The sequence below is a fragment of the Falco rusticolus genome, chromosome 1 (assembly GCF_015220075.1).
Source record: "Falco rusticolus isolate bFalRus1 chromosome 1, bFalRus1.pri, whole genome shotgun sequence".
Classification (NCBI taxonomy): domain Eukaryota; kingdom Metazoa; phylum Chordata; class Aves; order Falconiformes; family Falconidae; genus Falco; species Falco rusticolus.
This window is the reverse complement of record NC_051187.1, coordinates 112,225,644-112,249,534: the sequence shown is the minus strand read 5'-3', so window position 1 is coordinate 112,249,534 and position 23,891 is coordinate 112,225,644.

The following is a 23,891-nucleotide window of genomic DNA, read 5'->3' as shown; positions in this document are numbered from 1 at the left end:
TTCTTAAGAACTGTAAATAGCACTTTGGCCAGCCTCACTGCTGCTTGCTGGCTCATTAGGCAAATATCTAACAGCTCTTTTTTACCCAGAGTATTCCCAAACATAAGTGATCAATGCTATCCTGGTGTCAGCTTTCTCTGCAGCTGCCTCCATGAAGATATTGTCTTTCCTAGCAACAGTGGTAAACAACTTAAAAGTTAAAATATACTTCTTATGCAACACCTCATCAATCCTAGATTTTAATTTTTCACAGAAGATGACTGATACGTATCACAGGGATGCTGACAGAGTGCCACAGAACATATGAAAGCAAAATTATTGTAAAAAAAAAATATGAAAGAAAAATAATCCAAAATAAAATCCATTTTAAAAGAGGTCTGGAGAGATGCTATTACTCGTCTTTGCTTCAGTTATATCATCATACCTGTCCAAAAATTTTGGCTTGAAGCTAAGTTCCTTGGTGTTATTATGTGGTGATGGTAAATACGATTGAGAATTCCAGCCAGACAGCATCATGCTGTTTCCTGTGCTCAGTGAGGTGTTCCTTAATTGGATTAAGCTGTAAAGTGCAGATTCTAAACTAATGGAGCAAATTTAATTCCCTCTAAATAATTATTTGATTAAGAACTTTGCTTGCTTTTAGGTTTAAGGCAGTGTAAGTCTACATAATAATAGTAGCATTAAATAAGGTACCTTTAACAAAACATTAAGCAAAGTGTCAAACTATGGACTCAAGGGGGATCCCAATATTATAGTGTCTCCAATCCACATGGAAAAGAGGAAAATTATTATTACCAAATTTCACCTTACTTTTATTATTAAATATGTAAAAGCAGCTAAGGATCAGATTTTCTAGTGAAAGTGGGTATATAAAATATTTATATATCTATATAATGGTGGGTGACAAACTTTTACTGATAGACTATCCTGATTCCAGAGTTTTCATCTGTTGACTCTATCTTATCAAAAACAGTAGTTTTAAAACATACGTTCTCTAACTTTTAAGAAAAATAGAAAAGAGACACAAAATATCTTAGTGCTCCTAAACTATTTGAGCAATAAAACCTAAGGACACCTAAGCAATGTAAATTCTACCTATAATGAAATATAAGACACATTTTTCTGGTGAAGTATGTACTTGGGTTCTTTTCTGATTTAAGTAGTTTTAGAAACATTTCCCTCTGCTGATATTGGTAAGATTCACACTACCAAGAAAAGCAATAAGGCTATACTTAGAAGCAGAGATACCAATTAAACTTCATGTTACCACATAGACAAAACAATGAAAGTGCAAAAAACATTAATTGTTCCATAAAGTTATCTAATTTATTTCAAATGAAGGTATTTTTGTATATACATACTGTGGAAAATGATCTCAATAAGCTTCTAAAATGAATTAGCAGAATCACATTAAACTGGCCTGCATATGTGTGTTTATCCTAATTAATTGTGGAAATTCATTATGATAAACTGAATAAAGCTATTTTAGTTCTGAATAAGATGTACACTGTACTTCAATGTCACTGAGTTAACCCCTTTTTATCACATGTTGTTCTCTTGATTTCTCAAGTTTAAGTATGTTTTTTTAAAAAAAATGTAAAATGAAGCATGATGAACTGTCCTTCGAATAACACATTTTCAATGAGCATACCCTAAGTTACAGCACACAGTTTAAGAATGTTGAATTAAAGTCTTGATAATTCCCTACTTCAATTCATCTGTATACCTCAGGTGGTCTTAATACGCTATTCGTTGATGTGCAAGATGATAAATTATTCTGTTAACCAGAAGAAAAAAAAAAAAGAACATTCTATTGTGCATTTTCAAATGTCAACTTTTAAAATAATGAACCCATATTTCTGAATTTCGGCTTGTTTTTCACTCCAGTTTGAGAACGATGAAACAATCCTACTTCAAGATTTATAACAACAGCTGTGTGAATTACGAAAGCACAGAAGTGTCATTTGGAATACATGAAGACTATAACTTTGTCTCAACTTTTGCCTTTAAAACAGCTGCGCATAATTTGCTTAAATTTTTCTGACGACTGGACATTGTAGCTGAGGCCAAGCATAGAAAATGTCAGGCAAAAATCTCTCAGAAACTTATAAGCAGATATATCACTCAGAATTAGTAGGTTAGAAAGACTTCAATGTTCATGACAAACTGATAAAACAGATGGATTGTAATGGAAATTTCAAAGGTAAAAATCACACAATATTAAATGGAAATATAATTTGCTACAGCATGACTCCACCATCTGGAAGGAGTCATGTTGCATCAGCTTCTCCTGTTTCTTTTCTTTTTTTCACCAGAGCAGAATCAAATAATTTTGACATCATTCTTACACAGGACAAACAAATAAAAAGCATTTATTGTGTTCTCTCATTTGGCAATGTTTGATGTAATTCAATGTGCTTTATTTATGAGACTGCATATCCATGAAGACTCACAACCTTCAGAATTTATACCCCATCCTAGAAATACCTTTTGATTTATTCCACCAAACACGTTTGTTCCTGCCATGAATTCTACTTTCTCCTATGTCAAGGTGCACGTCATACTACAAAAGGAAGCTTATATTAAAAAAAAAAATAGTTTATAGTCAATAATTAAAAGCACAAAACAAAAAAAAAGAACAACTATAGTCAAAGAACAATGTGAATGGGTGGTAGAAAAGCAGGCAAACAGTTTAGTTCTGGGGTCTAGACCAGCAGGTCAGATGCAAATAAGAGATGAGAATAGACGGTGCCGAGTGTCCATGGTCATGGCTGATGTGAAAGGAAACAGGCCTAAAATGAAAAGAAAATAAAACCTGGTAATCCCTTATGGTAGCAAGGAGAATTTTCTTTCTATTATTCAATCAGTATTGGGAATCAAAGCAAAATACCAAATGAATATACAAATCAGCTTTAGCTTATGCATCTTTCCAGCTTTGTTAATGTTAACAAAGTAAACATGGCAACTGGAAATTGATGTTTTTGTTGTATTAAGCATTTGGTTTTTAAAATACTTACATGCTAGAGAATAGCAAATGTCACACAGTAATTGATTCAGCAAATGCAGCTTCTGTCTCACAGTCCTGTAAGTAGCATAAACCATTACTGATTTTCTTAATTCTATAACAATTACTTTCAAAATGATGTCTACCAACTCATGATTTATAATTTATTAACAACTAAATAAGAGGCTTTCGAATTTGTGCTACGTTGGTTAGATTGATGCAAACCATGTGGCAGTGTTATGATTTACTTATCGACTAACTTTCACAGTCAGGTTTCTTATAGAAATACTAGTTACTTATGACTTCCAAATTAATTTTCCACAACAATTCACTGAGCTTACAGTTTATTTGTCCCATGAATGTTTCTGCCAGTAAGTGTCTAGACAATTTCAGAAAAGCAAAAGAGGAGGATGTGGAGATGCAGCCAGGCAGCATTTTGTTCTTGACTTCAGAGAGTCTTTCAGAAATACTTTTTGCCTGTAATTGGAACTGCCAATTCTCATGTTTCCATCAAGATTTATAGAACTCCTCCCCAAAAACATGACGGCTCTTGCCATCAAATTCATACCCAGGAACATGCTCTTTCATTTAAAATGAAAGTCCTCTTCAGCAAACTGAAGTTCAAAACTGGAGGACAAACAAAAAAAGATGTCTTGGTTTTAAGCATCTTATGAAGTTAAGGCAAACGAGATTTTAATGAAGAGGGGTAAAGGTGTTACTCTTCTGCAAGACTGTGGTTGCCACAGCTGTGATTGGGATAGCTATACGCTAATACTCAGGTAAACCGAAACTATGTAAGCACAGCTTAAAACCAGCTGCAGCAGAAGCAGGAATCAATAAAATTTCTACAAATGATTCATACTAACTTGACATGCTAAAAATTGTTGCATTGCAAAAGTCATGGGTGGAAAATGGGAAACTTAGAAGATAATGAAAAATAAGGGAATAAGATGTACAAAATGAACAAACTGCATGGATTTATGAGAACAAAGAGACCTTTTACCAAAAGTTAGATGTGCAAATTAAAGCAGATTATGGTCATCCTTAACAATTAGCACTTAAATAGCAAAAACTTCCAGCTCTTCTATATCTTGGCCATGAAAAAGACACTCATTACTTCAGAAATAATTCATTCAATATAAGAAACACAAACGTGTTTGTCCTCTGTATAAGCCATGCCTGCTTTTGTTCCCGTTTCTTGAACAATACCTTCCCTGTTTCATTCTGGGTTTTAAAATAAAGTTTGTATTTGTGTCTGACTTGTTCCAATTCTACTTTTATTTAATGAGTATGGACAACAGCAGGAATAGTGTTTGATGTGCTGTTTGGATTGGGTTCCTACCTTAGATTGGAAACCCAGAATCATGGATATTGTGTAAATAACTTGCACAACATTTTGCTCTTTCTTTTGGAGTTAAAATACTTCTGGCTCTTGCCAAGTAAGTCTCCAGATTGCAATATGCCTGATCTCCTATGAGTCCACATCAGTGTGCTAGCTTGTAGGATATAAACAAACATTACCTGTTCACATGTACAAATGTAGAGACCTTCGTACTATGAAAAATCTTTCTGCACACTTTGGCCCAGATTCCAGCTCTCAGTTAGAAAGGCGCAGCTTGTCTCACATGTTTTCAATTCTCCAGTGGGGCAAAGTTACTGTTCCAAGCTGAAGCAGCCCCTGCCAATTTCAGATCAGCTGCAGCCCGTAGGGAGAAGGCTATTCTAGGATGAAGTATTCCTAAGTGATATGAATCCACTAGCTAAGAAAAATAGAGCAATGGTGTTTTCTTTGCATTGTATAAAAGTGCCACACTGTAACCAAATTTAAATTTCTTGAAGGTCTCTCAAAGTAGCAAATATATTAAACTAATCTATGTGGAGATGCTATGTTAGCCAAATATTTTTTACAGACACTGAAAGACTGAAAGAATAGGACAATAATTCTAGGATAGAAAAACATACCATGACTTCAGACTTGGAGAAAATATTAACCTCTACCAACTGAACTTTTTGCTTGTCAAAATCAAGAAAAACATCACATCATGTATTTAAATATGACATGTTTAAGAAATAAAAAAAGAGAGAAACACTTCAGATTTTTTGAACTTCACATAAGACTTAGATAACATACTATCTGATCAATTGTTTTTTTTTTAAATAAGATCAAGGCTAGGGTTAGATACAAGTCTGGTATCCTCAACTTGCTAAACTAAATAAAAAGCTAAGCCCTTAAACAAACACTAAAGGAAGAACAGAACTGCTTTGCACATGATGTTATGCCATTGCACTGTTGCAAAAAGTGGCCTGATGTAATACTACAAAGTCTTTAAACAAAGAGGAATACCCTGAACGTAAGTAGTTGTATATCTCCTCCCAAACTCAAACTAATCCAAGACTTATCTCACAGACCTGTGGTTTTCTTTCTTAATTTCAGATTCTTATTACTAAGAAACATATGGGCTTGCATCAGAGCATGTACTGGCCCAAGTTATATTCCCAGCTGTGTTCACTGGAGATCAACCAAATTATTGTCCCCGTGTAGCCACTTTTTTTTAGTTATCTTATTCTACCGTAGCTATTTAAACTGTGAGCTTTTCTTTGCAAAGACTCCCACTTCTCCAATGGGTTTGTAGAGCAGCAGCGCAACAGAGTCTGAACCTAATTTGAGTATCCTATATTAGCATACTAAACATGTTTTAAAAGCACTTCAAACAATGCATCTTCGAAAAAAATCCCAAAGGCAGAAAAGATACAGATGAATATTTATGATAAATACAGAAAACTTAGGAGACCTGGTGAGACACTGTGCTTGTTCATTTTAAAGGGCACAGAGCAAGCTGATTTGATTCCTGATTTCAGATGCTCACCACTCAGTGGTACTGCTTTGTCTAAAACTTCTAAAATCTGCTTATTAGTCCAGCTTTGTACTGAAATGTCAGAGCTCTTCTGATAGAATTATGTGCATAAGCACAGAAGAAAAACAGTGGACCATTTTAGGAAGTTGATGACGATTACTGCATATAGAAAGCCTTCTAAAAACAAAACAGAAAAGAAAGCTTAGCATTTAGCCACAACGAAGAGCTCACAGCAGATTGGTAAACAATACTTCAAAACATGATGAAAATTTGTTTTGTTTCTTAAACATTTGAGGCACTGTAAAAATGCGCGGCCAGTATTTTGCTGCTATGATCTTCTCAGTCATCTATCAACAGACATATCCTCATAAAACCAGAAAGGGGCACATTGAAGAAATCAGTTATAACTTCTAACTTTCAGCCAAGGGTGAAACTCCTTAGGGTTCCATTGTTTCCACAGACATATATAACAAAATCACATCATAAGAAAAGTTATTACAAGTATATATTATTCAACAAACACTAACATGACTATATTAGGTACTGGACTACACGGCAGTACTTGGTGACATTGTTCATAGGTGTTGTTTAATACAATAAACAACTGAGATGTGATTTTATATGTTTTTTGGTCAGTCTGTGAAATGGAAAAGCTATATATTGGTTAAATCTGTGGTGAAAAAGTGAGACATAAGAAAAACTTACAAAAAGTCTTAAATACCTTTTAAACAACATTTTAACCTCTAAGTAAATCTTTATACCACAATAACGACTTTATTTTCCATTTGTAGGGATAATTGAAAATGAGCTTTACTACATTAAGTGAAAAGTAAAACTACCACTGAGCTGGTGTCTTCTGCAGTATCACCAGTAAGAACATGCAACAAGAACATATTATCAGTCTAGAATTTTCATCAGAGATTTGTAAAGTCACTGGTTTTGTCTTTTTATGGCTCTGCTATTATAAAAAAAAAGAAGTCCAAAGAAAGATTCAGACATCATGGATTAAATTTTTAGTTGTCTTTAAATCTCAATTTCAAAACTTAAATCAGCCCACACTCTTAGTAGAATTAATGGAAAGTACCAAATATCTTTAAAGATCTGTCCTTTGGGTTTTTTCAGAATCACAGTCCCTTTGAAAGTCTTAAGTACTTCTGGTATTTTTTCTCCAGAAGAACTTCAGTATGTTTGGCTGAGATGGTCATACACTGGTAGAGAAATAATAGGTTTTTAAGGATTATACCTAAATGACTTGGGTCTTCTAAACTGTTCTGTGTGTATTAGCTGTCTTTCTTCTAGCTAAACCTACCATCATCAGTCAATAGTTAAAACAGAATTAGCAAAGATGATGATGAATGCATACAGGTATAAAGACATAACTTGCGAGAAGCTTATACTTATTAGCAATCACTAGTAAAACATGAGAGAATGAAGGTTTTCCTCATTATTTCTCCGCGTAAATCCTCATCCACAAAATGCCTCCATATTTCAGACACAACTTCTTTACTCCAACCTTCTTTTTGACAAAGATTATTTGAACTAGGATATGAGCTTTTAAAAGCTATGACCAAATACTTTTTTTAATATACAGAGCTGCATCAAACCCCGCTTAATTTGCATAATTCCTAACTTTTTCCCCAAAAAAATTCTTGCTTTCAGATTAGGATCTAAAAGGTAGGAAAAGAAACAGCTGAATGCAAGGGTATCAGAAATAGGAACAAAATTCAGTTTTGTCAATAGTATATTAAAAATTTTGAAGGAGTAATGAAGAACTTGAAAAGAATATGAAGGTGGCCTTTTGACATGATAAAAAGGTAGCCAGGTTCCGGGAGAAGGACATGCTGCTCTGTGCAGCCAGGCTGCTTTTTCTTTTCCCATCACAGCTCTCCAATCACAAGCCTCCTTAGGCCTGCAGCAAAATGCTTCTTGGAGCTTGTTTCTCACTGAATTGGATACAAGTGTTTTCATAAGCTAAATTTGCTTTGTTCTCTGTGCAGTTCTAAAGTTGCTGGTCCTGCTGCCAATAAAACAAAATATAATGAAAGCTCTCTAGAGACTTTGGAGAGCTGGAAGCTCCAGAGAAAAAGAAGGAAGCATGTTGCTGTTTTACAGAAAGAAAAACAGTGGTATGGAGAATGAAGTGACTTCTCAAAAAGGCACTTAGCTAGTGGTAAAACTAGAAATACGGTGAAGTAAATACCCATGCAGAACAAATGTAGAAAAAAATTAAGAGTAAAATAGAGACAAGGATAATCTTTTTCCCTCTCATTCCCCTTTATAAAATAACATCCACTTCTGAAATCTTGAAATATCATAGAGATGTTCTGGAAAATCTGAAGCATAAATTCAATGCCTTCAGTCATTTCAGTAACTCATCACTCTCATGGTAGCTCTGCCTGTTTGGCTTGCTCCTAACCTACTGCATTCCTACTGTGATGTTGAGTTGGCTATTGTAGTAGTCTAAACAAAACATTCTTCCAGCCGCCTTCCTTGGCTTATGGCTCCATCATTTATTATGCTACAGCAAGCAGGGTTAGGAAGGTAAACAGCTCAACTTAATTCTGTCTTGTTTAAATTGGCCCTTGAAATGGGCAACACTTACAAATTCAGCATTTAGTACTTAACGAAATATTTTATTCTATGGTTTGACTCTTTTATCTACAAACTTCTTGATTTATAGCGAGAGCTGCAAACTTATAAGAGAGAAGATGTTTTCTAAGGGCTAACACAAGATTCTCACAGAAAGATGACTGTAAGCTTGGCTGACAAATCAACATCTCTAGGCCTGACATGCCAGACTGACTACCTGAACGGGCCCACAAAACTACCTGTCAACTAACTCCCAAAGGACCTTTCCAAGAAGGGGCAGCTCAGCCATTCAAAACATGGCATCTCCAGTTCCCAGGCACTTTCTCCCATATGTGTTGGAAGAGTCACACATTTAGAAACAACAGCTGAATTTTTGCTATAATGAAGACTCATCTGTTTGCAAGCTGGAGCCAGAAAACACTGAAACAAAAGAAATTTTGTCTTCTCCATGCCCAAAGGGGTTAGATGGTTTGCCACAGCAAAGACTTGTCTAGCCTGGAGTTGCCTGGGCCAAGAAGGAAATTCAGCAAACAAGAGAGAAATGTTGAGGTAGAAGAGTGGGAGGATGGGTTTGTGAATGTCAGTGTCTCACAGGGCTTGTGGTTCCACTTGGCTGACTTCAGCTCTCAGGAGAAGAAGGGTTGCGGGCATTGGCGGTGAAGGCTGGATTCCAAGGGGAGGACTACAATTTACCTCCCAACTAGACTGGATAGTGGCCAACGCAGTGCTGCATCAGACTCTTCATGTTGAGGAGACCATGGGAGAATAACCCCAAATTTTCTGCTTTTTGAACTTGAACTGCAGCCACAGAGACTTTTTGTGTTTCTTTTCACATTGTTTCTCAGAGTCAATACATAATCATAGAATAACATAGGTTGGAATGGAACTCTAGATGTTAACTCGTAAAACCCGCATGGAGTCTCATATGAAGTTCTTGCAAGATAATTCCTTCTCCAGCCTGCTCCTTCCTTTGACAGCCCCTTTGCAGCCCCAATCAAACCGCATCCCTAGGCTTTGTCTCTCTGCCAGCCCCAACTCTTAGCACTAGTGAACGACTGAGCCACCCAGGAAGCCCCATAGCCCTCCCCCACATGAAAAATTTCTGAAGTGAGAAGTCTACTTGCAGACTGCCAATTTCTTTGGCAGCAACTTTACATCCCCACTTCACCTATTGCTCTACACTTGGTCTCTTGCCCAGCTCCAGGCCCAGGCCCATACATGTGCTGAGCCTTAGCCCAGGTTCCATAGCCCAGTCCTGCATGAAGAAGTTCTCAGAGGACAACACTTCTGGAAGCCTCCCTCCTCCTTTGGCAATCCATTTACAGCCTCAGTCTACCTGCAGCCCTATGCTTTGTCTTTCTTCAGTTCACCACTCTCATCCTAAGCACTGGCAGGAACCAAACCTGAGGTCAACCCACAGCCTAGTCTCACATGAAGTCCTCAGTAGAAAATGATTTTGGCATCCCCACTCCAAATAATGCCATCAGGTTAGTCTCTCTTCCACCCCCAGTTACAAGCATAATCCTTGACCTTCGGTCACGGTATGGGCTAAGCCTTAGCCCGAGGTCTTCATCCCTTCCACACATGATGAACTTTCTGCAGGCAAAAGCCTTGCTGCAGCCTGTCCTTTGGCAGTTTTATCACAGTCCCACTCCAACAGGAGTGCTAGGCTTTCTTTCTCTCCCATCCTTAATCCTAACCCTAGCCTTTAGTATTGGCTTAGTTTTAGCCTAAGAAGCCCACCTCTAGCCTGGTCCCACATGAAGAAGTTTTCGGGAGACGACTCTCTGGCAGCATCACCCTTCCTTTGGTAGTTCTTTACTGCCTGAAGCAGGACCATATATACACTCTTCAAATTTACTTCAACCATTGTTTGAAATTTACTTGATGCAGTATTTTAAGAAAGTGTAACCAGTCCTATATTGCCATTCATAACATACCAAGATATTATTTACACATTTGCTTAGTGGATTTGAAAAGTTCCAAGGAGGTTACTATACCATTATTAGTCCCTTAAATGCCAGCTTTTGCTTAAATAGTGTCTACACAGTCTAGGAGAATGCTGTTAGTCATTACCTTTTCAATAAATGGTGCTTTTGTCAGAGCTAAGTTTTTTTCCTGAACCAGGACCTCAGGATATTCAAGGTCACTAAGTTGTTGGGTTTTTTTTAACACATCCTTATTCTTTTTAACTTTTGGTAGAAATAGATCTCTAGACAATAATATGAAGATAATCATTATAGTAATTAGTTAAAGCTTTTACTCTTTTAATAGCTGAGAAATAGAATAGATGTTCTTCTGGTATAAAATCAGCTCAGCTCAAGTGAAGCCAATGAAGTTATAAACATATGCCTGCTAAGGAACAGACATATTAAAACACTGTGCAGCATTTCATAGAATATAGGCAATAATCTGTCACAAAGGCACTTTGAGATTCATTTATCAGGGGGTTGCAAAGCCCTTTAGCTTTATGGATGAAAGAGGTTATACAGTGGAGCGATGGAATTTCATTCTGTATTTTGACTCAGTTTTGTGAAACATTATCATTTTTTACAGTTTAAACTAATTGCTCTATACCAAAGTCTATTGCTTGATAGTAATCAGCCTAGACTGTCAAATCTATTTTAATTTCCAAGAAGGCTGCGATGCCCAAAATCACTGTTGGCTAGGCCCCATCTGAATTCTTAGGATGCAGTTCCACAGACACTTAAAACAATTTAATTCCAGGCTCCCAGCTCCAAGTCTTCCCTGACCTCCAGCCACAGGTTCCCCACTCCCACCCATGCACTAGCATTGACATGGAGTCAATGGCAGGGAGAATGAATTCAGATTGACCACTGAGGAAAACCTTGTTCATCTTCATGAATAATTGTGCTGAAGAAAAAATTTAAAACATTCAGTGGTCTGAAAAGCACTGCATGCTTTTAAAGAGAAACTTAGGAGGTGTTTTTTCATTTAACAAGAATAAAGTATTTTTCCCTTCAAAACCAAAACAGTCTCTAAAAACATCCAAGCCCATCCTAGTTGAAATGAAAAATCAAAATAAATCAAACAAAATAGCCTCAAGTAATATTCAGCATGTAAATATTAGCCCAAAATTCTTTCAAGTTCATCAAATTTATAAACAATTTGAAACAGTTTAACAAGAAATGTCAGGCAACCTGGACAGTCAGCAGTACGGGCTGTAGTACCAGTACTGTCCTTCAGGTTTTCATTTTTGCGCTGAACATGAACATAATTTGTAAGAACCATCATTTGAAATTCTTGATTTTTCTATATGGATCCTATTACGACCACATTTGAACATAATTATTTTTGTCTTGTTTACAGTTGTGCAAATACAGCAATCTCAAACTCATTTCACTACTGCCAATACTTTGTAGAATCAATAATTAAAGGGAAAAGGCATTGTTACCTCACCTAGTGAAAAACTGTTTTGAGTGGAAACTGTTTTGACCTTTCTCCCGTATGCTGCAATATATCATATTTATATTCTGTAATGCTGAGATCGGGACAATAAACCTTCTGCAAGGAGGGGAGTAAAGATTACTGTATTTTATATATATATATATAGTCTGTATATATATAGTATAGATATACAGTATGCATATGTGTGTGTATATATATAGTATAGACATATTGTATGTATATATATATATATTTGCTGAACAAATTTAAGCCACACAATCTGTTCTTCCAAATTGTCTGAAAGTCTCTTTGGCAGGTGTTAGAGATAGTTGTTTGTTACTTTCAATGGGAGAAACAAAAGTTCTTACTTTCTGTGATGATATTAATCTAAAAATGTCAAATACACCTGTGTGCATCCTAAAGGGCATACTTCACTTAGCTCAGTGGACCCACGATTCAGAGAAAGTTAACCTTAACAGGTTGAAGGCAGATTTTGTGGATGGTTTGGAGATCACACCTGAACTGGAGCCAGCCATGGTGTGAGGCTGCAGGCTGTGCAGCCAGGAGTGTGTCACACCTGTCACCTCACACTCTTCCCTGGAGCAGGCTACAGCACCGGCCCTCAACCAGCTCCCTAGCTGGTGGTCCACAGTGCACCTTCTCCCTAAACATGCTGGCACGCAACGTGTACAATCAGGCCTGGTACGTTCTGTCCAGTATACGGGCTCCCATGGAAGCAAAAAGGCATAACCTCATGACAAAACTAGGGGCTTTATTCATTTTTGTTGCCAATAAATTGGAGAGTTATAAACCAGAGTGTCCTACTCTTGCCTGTATTTGACATACTGTTTCTATTGTTTTCCTTCAAATTCTATGTTTTCTCTAAAAGGTCTCTCTGATCTCATGGTGCCCCGATTCTTATGTAGCATCAGGACAACAGGTTTCAGGATCACAGGCTGCATTTGTGACACTTGAAGTGTCTACAGTGAGCAGAACAAACCTTATTCCAAAAATATAAAGACACTTACATAGAAGGAACAGAATCATCAAACCCTATCTTCATCTCAGGTCTTTAAAAGACAGATGGTTTTGGTCTTGGATACCAAAAATATTAGGTACAGATCCACCTCTTTTTTTTTTTTTTTTAAATAATTACTGATTTTATGATACAACATTTTCTGATCCTTACCTAGCCATTAACTACTTGCCTCTTTCTTTATTCTCTTGTATTGCAAATCTAATGATCACATTACGTTTGATTAAGTCCAGAAATCCACGGGTTTTTCCTCCTCATTCTTGTAAACTCTGAGAACACATAGATCATATCAGGTATAATCTGTTTATCTGAGCTTGAGCTTCTGTTTGGTATATTACTATTTTGTAGCAACTTGCACCCTAAGAATATTTATAATCTGATTTTCAATTAATTTAATGCTTAGCTGTGCAGATCCTTACATGCCTTTTTCTCAAACACAGATGCAATAAACCTCGTTCATATGCCTGCTAGTACACATTGCTATAATGTGCTATCAAAAATGATAGATTTAGTATGAGATATACAAATACAGGATTAGTCATGGAAAGAAAAGTAATTCAAGCAATAACAAACTTCAGTTTGTTTTCTTCATGAAAAGAAAAACAGATTTTACATTTTATGACTGATAATAATATGTGATTTCTACAAAAAACAAAATCCCCTCCAACAGCAAGATCTCTCACCCTCTTCTGCTCTAACTGTAAATGGAAGAGCCACAGGCAGTAGGCATTTTGGTTTATCCATGGATACCTTTGTCACATAACCAGACAGTCAACTGGTTGTCTTTCAGGAGCAGTATTTTGAGAACTTGAAGGATGACAGCAACAACCTAGCTATTGAAACTGCAAAGATGTGCCCTTCAGACACATCACAGGTGTCTTTTTGAACAGTACCAAAAAGAGAAAAAGGCATCAGCCTTCCTTCTGACTAAAGTTATATCATGACTGTATGCATACACTGATCTGTCCTCTACTGGATCTTCAATAATACAGCCTTTGGCTTCGCAACAACACATACTATATAATTTCACTGAATGAAGTGTTTCTTTGGTAGTTACATGAAAATTTTTAAATTTTAAGACCCTTATCTCTTAATCCAATCCAGTTTATGTGAAATAACTGAGCCCTGCATTAGCTCTTTTCATATCAGGCAGTGACACTTTCCATCACTTTGCTTACTTAAGCAAATGTGAGTTTAGAAGTATGTGCAGATCACCAGAAGTGCCTGCATCTTTTCTTCTTGAAGGTGAATTTCTAAAACGCAGATTTCGGATCTGGGTAAAGTTTTAGCAAGAAACAAAAAATGAGCCAAATTTTGGAATTATACAGAAGTTTTTTAAAAGTTACTTGAAATGTGGAAGGATAGTTAACAAAAAGAACAGGTGTCAGATGATGAATCAGCTGGGTCAAATCTAATAAAGATTTAAACACAGGGAATTTCCTGTTTAGCACAAGCAGTGTTGTGCACCTGCATCATACCATTTGATATGTGAAAAGCTGTGCCAGCACTAAATGTCAAGGTAGAGCTGTGTGACTAACTCATGAAGGAATTACATACTAAGTTACACTGGCTTTCCAGCTCAAACGATATCTTGCCATGTCTCTGTTCAGATTAATTTTTCCTTTGAGTCAGGTAAAGATATGTGATTATTTCAAAATTCATCTAAACTAAATTAACTGTATACTGATGTTAAACTTCTTTATTTGCCCCTAGCTGGATAAGCACCAAAGAGCAGTTTGGATAAACTGCACTTTCCATTTACACTAAACACATTTATTGAGATGCTAAACTGTTCCCAGCCTTGCACAAAGTCTACATCTGATCAGAGACTTACCTGGATGTCACCTAGGTAGGGCCCACACATGGCACGATAATAAGATTTTAAAGTCAAGACAATATTTCCAGGAAATTACTTGCTGCAAAAACTGAGGTATCTACTCTTTAAGCAACCTCAGAAAAATGATGGAGAAGAAACTGACTGGGGAAAAACAGATATATGATGCTAATGTAAGTAGACTTGCAGAGGGAAAACTATGGTTGAATTAGCAATTTAATCCAGATCTTCATATTGGGAAAGAAAATAGTCACAAAACCAGAACTACAAAAGAGCAATGTGCCAGATTATACAACTATGCACTGGAAGGCAAAACCCAATACTGTTAAAGGATATCCCTGAAAGCATCAGACAAGAATGTCATCAGTACAGAAAGAGAGAACTCTCATCCCTGCTGAAGAATACTGCATACTACAGCTTTCTACCTTGACCTGTGATGACATCATAGAGCAAACGGTATCCTTTTAGAGATAATATATTTATATATATATATATTGTACAAGATAATATTTAGGAGCCTAAGGCCCCATAGGGAGCCCTAGTCACCTCAATACTTCACGAATTCTATAAAAAAGGGAAAAAAAAGATAAGGATGTCAATAATGCCTTGGCCCTCCAGTCACATTAGACTCCTGTGTTTTTAGCAAAGTATGATAAACATGTTCTTCATACACTATTGGTGAAGAGCAGAAGTATAATGAAGAGTGGAAAAGTATTTTAAAACTTAAGACTTATATGACGGATCACACAGCTCAAAGATGTCGTGCTAAATATTGAATGTGTGAAGTAGAACTAAGAATAGGTTATTCATGCATGATCCCTATGCTGAAATCTAGTCTCATAAATATTTGTCCAAAACTTTTGAATAATGAACACATTTGAAAAATGAATGATTCACTTCTAAAGAGCTTCCACCTAGTAAAACAGCTAAATTCAGGAAAATGTTCTTTGCAATTAATGTGACTAATTCTAGTAAAGAGTAACGTCTGTTTTTTTCTGTCTTGCATAGGCCAGAATTTGCTGGAAAAAATTCACATTTCATTCAGAGCCTTTAATTTCTACAGCAAATTATGTTTTATACAATGTTTCTCTCTTCCTGTCAAAACTGGTCTGCTTGTCACTGAAACCTCCCAATGTGTGTCAAATTCACAGTTACCACACAAGGGTTTTCATATTGCCGAGTTCAAAAAATCATCCAGCTCTCAATCGTGCCACTTATGATTTTTAAGCAATATTTTGCTAATTACTTTTAGGCTAATTAATGCTGTGTATTGGCCTCTCTCTGTGTGCCCTGGAGCCATTTGTCATGCTATTTTAGTACAGAGAGTGTTTTGCTACTCATTTGGTTCCCTACCTGGCACCATGACGGATGCTGGGAGAAAGGCTTGAGCCTCTGGTGTTTCCCTGCAGAGTTTGAAACTCTACTGCAAATTTTAGACTGCAGCCCAGTTTGAATTTAGAAAAACATGCTGAATCATTGGCAGGTTTGGTGCAGCTTGTTTCTGTCACACAGTAAGGGACTGTTTTTGTTGAATCTTGAAAGAAAAACTTTCCTGTTCCCAGTGGCTTGCTACAGGATACTGAGCACTCATGTCAGGACACTAATTTTTCAACACTTTAAAACTGTAAACTATATCTGAAAATATAGAACGCAATTAAAGTGAATATTGCAGAGTCTCTTGCTGCTGCTAGTCACTGTTTCTGGCAATTGTCATCATTTGTGTCATAAGAAACATCATGGGATCCCAGTGTCAGAGGTTGTGTATCAGCTTCCATCCTGTCAGAGGAAATTTAATATTTAAAGATGCAGTCAGAATACTGATCCTGGAATAACACCAGTGCAACGCAATGAAGAATCAGGCCCTTAATATTTAATCAAACATTCAACGTTTAAATACAAAGTCTCTTCTCACAGGATCAAGACAGTCTCTAGTTCTGGAATCTTATATAGTAGAAATTTCACATGTCACTCAGATACCATGTTTTTGTTTTTCACTAATCGGACTATCAGACTCTGCAGACATCAGTTACCACCTCATACTAGGTTCCTAGGCTAGACGTCGGAGATGGCAAAGTAACGCAAACCTCCTGCCACCCTCATAAAAGCAGGGCCACAGCTGTCTAGCATAGCAGGCCACAGTTAACCAGGATGGTCTTGGCTAAGGAAGGAACAAGACCAGCAGGAGATGAACAACAGTTAATGGACACACCGGGAGCCACTCATGGGCTGCCCGTATAGGATCCTTTGGGTCAGCCTGGCACTGACAGTACTCAAGTGTTGCACTCAGTTCTGCACATGCTCACTTATACTGTTCCTCCACACATCAATTGTACTCCAAAAGTCCTTTTATTTTGAAATACAATTGATAAGCAGTGAAAATGGCTCCCGGTGTCAAGAAGGATCATGTGAACCCACCAACCCAATCTCAGGTCCTAGGCATAAACAGCCATTTAATGGTTCCAGGAGCAAACATCAAATGAAGACTGTACACTCTCCCCATCTCTTCTCTTATCATAACTTTCTAAGCATCATAGAGGAGGTATCTCATTAAGTATGGCTTCACCTCTGAAACACATTCCTTTAATCACTCCACAAGAGCTTGGGTCTGGCAGCCAACAGAGCAAAGGCCACTCCTCTGCTTTCACTCTAGTCTAATACTTTGTGTGCTGTTTGTTGCTATGTATCTGGGCACATCAATGCAACCCTGCTCCCACTCATTGGTAATAGCTTCTGTAACTCCCAGTCTCCGCATATTTAACCTTAGTCACTAGTTACAAAGACAAAAACAAGTCCCTAGAACAGTAAATAATACACTTAATGTTTGTTACTGCATATCTCTTTTGAATTTCAGCAAACCCTGTTCTGTAATGTGAGAAACATACAGTAAAAAACACCACAACAACTTCAAATTGCAATCTACGTACATCTGAAATGACGACATACCACAGCATTAAGTTCTGCAGAGTCTGTTGCTGGTTGAATAGTACACATCAACAGTTGTTGTTCTTACTACCAGTGGGCAGTTAAGTGGTTTAAACCCAGCACTAATTTTACTGGAATGCAGTGATGATAACATGACTATGTTATCTTCCATAATTTAAAAAAATAAATAAAAAATCTTACGAGATTAGGAATAGGTAAATGACCAAATTAACTTTCAAACCATTGTTACCTCCAACATTCAGGGATCCATCTCTGAATACTATTTTTTCCAGCCTATGATCTAAAGCTAGCAGAGTAATAGCAAGCATGCTATGCTTCCCTGCGTGGCACTACAGCTACAAATTGAAGCAGTGACCCACAACCAGCCTTAATCCTGTGGAATTGGCATGACCTGAACAGGGAAGGGGGAAAAAAAAAAAAATATACCATGGCACTGAAGAAGGGATGGCTCAAAAAAATGGGTATGTAGAAAGTGATGGGTGATTTAAGATTTGTACTTGATGACAGGAAGTTTAAGTTTCATTTCGCAGACACAGGGTCTCTCCTATAGTGGAAATAAGGCAATGAAGAGAATACTAGTGACCATTCCACATGGACTCAAAGGGTAAGAGAGAAGAGGAATGACATTATAAAAGTAGAAAACCAGGAGAGAGCAGATGAGACACAGGGAAAGGCAGAAAGCTATGCAATTCACCCTGAGCTTAGGGTTTGGCCCAGAAGCACAAAAAAATAGCTCTCAAACTGAAGATATTCTTTAAGCATGGGAAAGCAGAAATCTATTTAGCAATATTCCGTAGGCAAGAGTATTACTGTAACAGTAGTGACTGTCTTATTTATTAAGGCTGTTAGCACTTTTCTGTATGTGAAATCAGATACTTTTTTCTGAATTTGCACAGGATAAGTATTTGCAATCTTAGAAATTGTCTTTTATTGGAGACCTTCACCTTTTGCAGGACTTGTTGCATCATTTCCTGTATGCATTTCTAGCTTGTTTTTGAACAATTGCAGATTTAGAGCCTCATTACTTGCACTTGGGAGTTTCCTGCCCATGGTTCATAATACTAATGAGATGTTCCCCCCCCCAGTTACATTGCCTAATGTTTTCTTTTCCTTTAGGTCATATATTTATTGTTTCCTGTCCAAAACAAATTATAATTTATCATAGCTACTGGTATTTTTGTTCAGCAGTTGGCTTGGACTAATTTTTGGGGGGTTTTCTGTTGGACAAGCTGCAGGAACAGTTGTCTTTGAATCATATTGATTAAAATTGTATAATGAAAGTAATTTGCATTCCTGTTATGTCTACCATTGGCCTGATCCAGCAATGGACCCTTTAGGAACTGGTGAATTCTTTAAACTCTCCCCGAGGTAATGTGGATTTGCAGAGACCCTGCGTCTCACACAAAAGTCAAGGATCTGGCAAAACCAATAATTTTCCCTAAATCAAAAAGCCATAAGTAAACATAGTTCTCTAACCTGCTTAAGTCATTCAAACTAATGCAAAGGGGAATGCCATGGGCTGTCATTTATAATTTGGTTTCTTTTCCAGAATATGCAGAAATGTCAACCAAACAGAAGTAGATGTGCCATAGAGATGCTGGCAGTATTTTCTGTTTGTCATGGTATAGGTTAACAGAGCTAAAATACTTAACAATAAAAAAAATCTCCAATGCCACATTTCTAGCACAATAATCCAATTAAATTGCTTAGACCTAATCAGGATAGGTTCCAAACACTGCAAATGGAGGACAAGGTTCAGAATATACTTGCGCTCAATTTAGGACAATATACCCTGTTTAAGACATAATACAGCTTCCCTACTCCCTCACTGCCTTTACTAGCAATTTTTTTGCAATACCTGAAGCACAGGTTGTCTGAAAGCAGTTGCTCGCCTCACAGCTTTGTTATGTTTAGAGGAAAGGATATTCATTTATATTTAAATACTTGGGTTCAATGTTCATGCTGACGTTTTGAAATGCTAGAATAGGTGTGCTAAGATGGTTGAGTTTTCAGAAGTGCTGTACATTCCACCTGAACCGTTCCCACAGCAGCACTCAGCACAAGCCCATGTGAGAGGAGAACCTGGCCAGCAGTCTCACCTTGAAGAAGTGGGGGTCAGCAGCACCGTGTACAAGACATACACTGCTGGTGTCTCATTCCTGCCCAATAGCCTCTGACCGCAGGCCTAGCACCTGCAACATCAGCAGACATGTTCTGTATGTCTTAGAAAGAGCCATACGCTAAACATTCTGCTTGCTCTTTCTGTCCTATTTATATCATCCACTGATATATTTCCTTTTATAAATCCATGATTTTCCCCTCTGATCTTCATATGCTATGCATTCAAATGTGTTCTAGCCATTTACTGGTTATTCTGAACTTGGAAAAAAAATTGATGAAAGCTTAGCAACTGGAACCTATTGACCTGGCCAAGGTGCAGGAGAATCAAAAACCTAGAAAACAGACAATACAATCAATTTTTCTGTCCTTCTTTGAAACCTTAAAACAGAATTTGGTCAAAACAGAAAAGGTCATATTTTCCATAAAGGTGGTTTTGTGAAGAACAATTTAATTAGATCTCTTTGAGTCTTGTTTCAATGATCTGCCTTTGGTATCGTAAGTTTAAAATGAACTCTGCTCCTTAATAAAACAGGAAAAGCGAAAGATTTAAGAGATATGTGTACAAACAACTTGTGCGTTTCTTAATGTCCTTTCCCAAGATGTATTTATTCTGAGCAAGCTGGCACAGGGGCAAAACTTTCCTACAATTACTCATTGGACCATCCCTTGGGTTTCAGAGGAAAGGTAATATGGCAGCATTTATGGTAGCAAGAGCTAAAGCATTGAAACTGTAGTAGGAAGAATTTAAAAATCGTACAGTAGGAAATCTTTGTTATGAATAAACAATAAAACCCCCTGAGCAGGATAAAATAGCATTACTGAAGAAAATACCAGATCTGTTACCAATGAAGTATAGTGTATTGAAAATGCACAGCTGTTGTTGGAAATTGATAGTATGTTGAAAGTTAATGATTGAAAGCTGAATAATTTATATATTAATAAGGATTAATTAATATTAATTGGAAATTGAGGTACATAAACTATAAATTTATAAGTTAATTACATAATTAACTAATAGGTGATAAATAATTATTAATAATATCATTAATAAGTGGTTTCAAACAGCACGGACCTAAGTAATGAAATTTAGTAAGTTTTGACTTCAACAAGCATTAAAAACTCCATTTGACTTTCATTTCCATTTCTTCAGAGATGCAGTGAAATTCTAAATGCAACTGACGGATTCTTTAAACTACTTTGAGTGGCCTCCAAAGAAAGCTTCAGTATGGTGTTAATATTAATTTTGTTGACAGACACATGATAGTATGACTTCTGTTGTTTACAGCAAGCCAACAATGCCAGTTATCAAGATTAATGCAGGGACCTAACAGCTATTGGTCCAAGCCCTTTTGTGACATCCAAAACAACTTAATAAGCTAGATTTTCAAAAATAAAATGACAGTTGTCGCAACAGAAAAAATAATCTATTAATATCTTGGTTCAATTTCTGCCTCAAAATTGGCATTTAATTGCCTGCTAACTCCAAAAAGGAAATTTAATTCTAAAGAATAATGTGCATTACATCATTCATATTTACAGATGTTTATTCTAAGAACATTCATTCAAGACGAGCTATTAATTTCTTCCTTCTGTTCTTCAGGGGCATGCATTCCCCAGATAATACTGAATTTACCTATGGATGGAAAACGGGCTGAAGCCTCTAACGTTGCTGCTATGAGCGTCCTTTTATCCCCAGAGTGAAGACAAAAAGGGAGGCAAATTGCACCACATTTGCCACAGAGTGAGCGAGAACCGGCAGGACAGAAAATTTGACAGGCGACCTCAGTTTAGCAGCTCTCTGACAACTACGTGTCTGTGTGCTTTCCCTGTTGCACGTCTGAGGCAATTTGAGGTTGCTTATGTGGAACTGATTAAATATCTTATTATTATTTGAAGTGATCTTTCATCTTTCACACAAATGCTTCTGCTCCTCTCAAATACGGATAAAATGTCATAAAAATACGTCATCTGCTGTGGTTACAATAGAGTGCATACAAGGAACTGGTTTGATTTATTTTAGTGGGGTGGCTGGGGACACAACTTTCTGTCAATTATTAAAAAAAAAAAGAAAGTTTTTGTTATTTAAAGGGCAAAATGTTGAAGTAAGAGTTTCAAATAAAATCACTATGTCATAAGCTCCCACCCTGTCATCTGTCTGGTTGGTATTTTAAAATATGCACTTTAAGTTCAGGGAGGTCATCTGAAGAACTAAAGGATACACTACCATTGCATTAGACTAAAAGGACTTAAAAGAAAATAAACTCCTGCACTCTAACCCCCTGATCTAATACAACACAGCATTGCATTTGATCCAGAATCCTCCCTGTCCGAGGGAAACACCACACATGTACCTTCATATTAATAAATTAATTAGGTCCTTCAGAACCAAAAGTTATTTGCTGTATTCTAGCCGTTGGTTTTATCTATTGCTGCTACCTTAGTGAATGACTTGACTAAGATAAATCAGCAGGATTTAGCACTGAAAGTATCACTAGACAAACAAATGGTCTACAATAAGCAGCTTTGGCGGGGCGGAGGGAGGGATGGTGAGGAGGGGGCAGGGAGGAAGAAAAGAAAAACAAGACCCATTTAGATTGCTAACTGCTGAAAAGAAACCTGCTCACTTCAGCAAGTGTAGTGATACGAAACTGAAACAGAGTACCGTTATATTACAGCAATTTTCTCAAATCCTAGTGGGAAAGATAAAAAAAAATATCTACGAGAAACACCAAGAACTAGAAGAAAATAGTCTTGGGCCACAGGATAGAAGTGATAGCAGAAGGGACTTTATTAGTTTGCCTGTGAAAACATTAGTTCAAGATTTAAGCCACATTTTAGAAGCTTCATTTTCATCCCTTTCCAGCACAGAAGAGGTAAGTATGACCATCAGAAAAGGTGTACTATATCCTGGAAAACAACAAGAAATATAAGCAAGTGTTTGGTGAAAACAATTTTACATAAATAATTTTTACTTGCTGAAATAATAATTCTAAACTTTCATAAAATAAACCACAAGGTAGGGCTTTGTTTTTTAGATAAGTATCAAAAGGATACCAAGAAAGGAAGTTCTTTAATTCCAGTACTTGTTATTTTCAATTATTGCCAACAGTTTGGAAAAAAATCCTTTATAATTAAACTATAGCTATTAAGGAAGTGGGATGGCTTCATAATAACATAAACTCTTTTTGATTGACTTGTAACATTCATAAACAGCTCTTTTTTTTTTAAAGTCTGCTGTTCATTGTTAATTGCAGAAAATAGTCACAGCCTGCTTAATTCACAAGATATTGACTAATGATGAATATCTCCACATTCTTTTCACAGCTAATCACAACAAGATGTCAATATGATGTTTAAACCAAGGCAGCAAATAAGTCCAGTCAATCCTAGCCAAAAGAAAAGTTATTTTAAAATAACTGGTGATCTGAAAAGCAAGCTTCATGTTTTCGTAATTTTTTAGATGTTTGAGGCAATTCGCTCTCCTCAGTTACCAGAAAAATATTTTCATGCCAACAATTTTATAACAAACATACAGAAAACAAAGAGGCCTAAAAGAGGTTATAGAGGTGAGCCTAATTCTACTATTTCATAATTTATGAGCATTTGAAAACAAAAAAAAATATTTTTTTTTTACCATAATACTTGTATGTTAAATTTTCTATGTATATATGAAGTCGCTAAAGCTTCCTGTGGTGCCAAAAGCTAGTTTCTCCTTAGTAATGATGTCAAAATAGTCTAAGCTTGTAAACACAGCAAATAAATTCTGAAGGGAATGCAGACAGATTTCCCATTACAGATCACAAGAGTCCCATACTACTCCAAAAAGCCAAAGTAAACAAATGAATGCAATGAAAAAAGACCCCAGATTATTTCCAGCCACTTATTTCTAGATCTTAGCCTAGTAAGTATGCTTCATGATGGGTACAGAAAGGTAGCACTGTCACACTATCTTATGCAACAGAACTAAAACCACTATTTGAGACAGTCTGTATTTCCTGCCTTGTGCTAATCCGTTATTTGCACTGTTACATGGATAATTTCTTTTAGCATTAGAAGGAAAATATTCTCGTGTTCTACAACATTTAATCAAAATCTCATTTT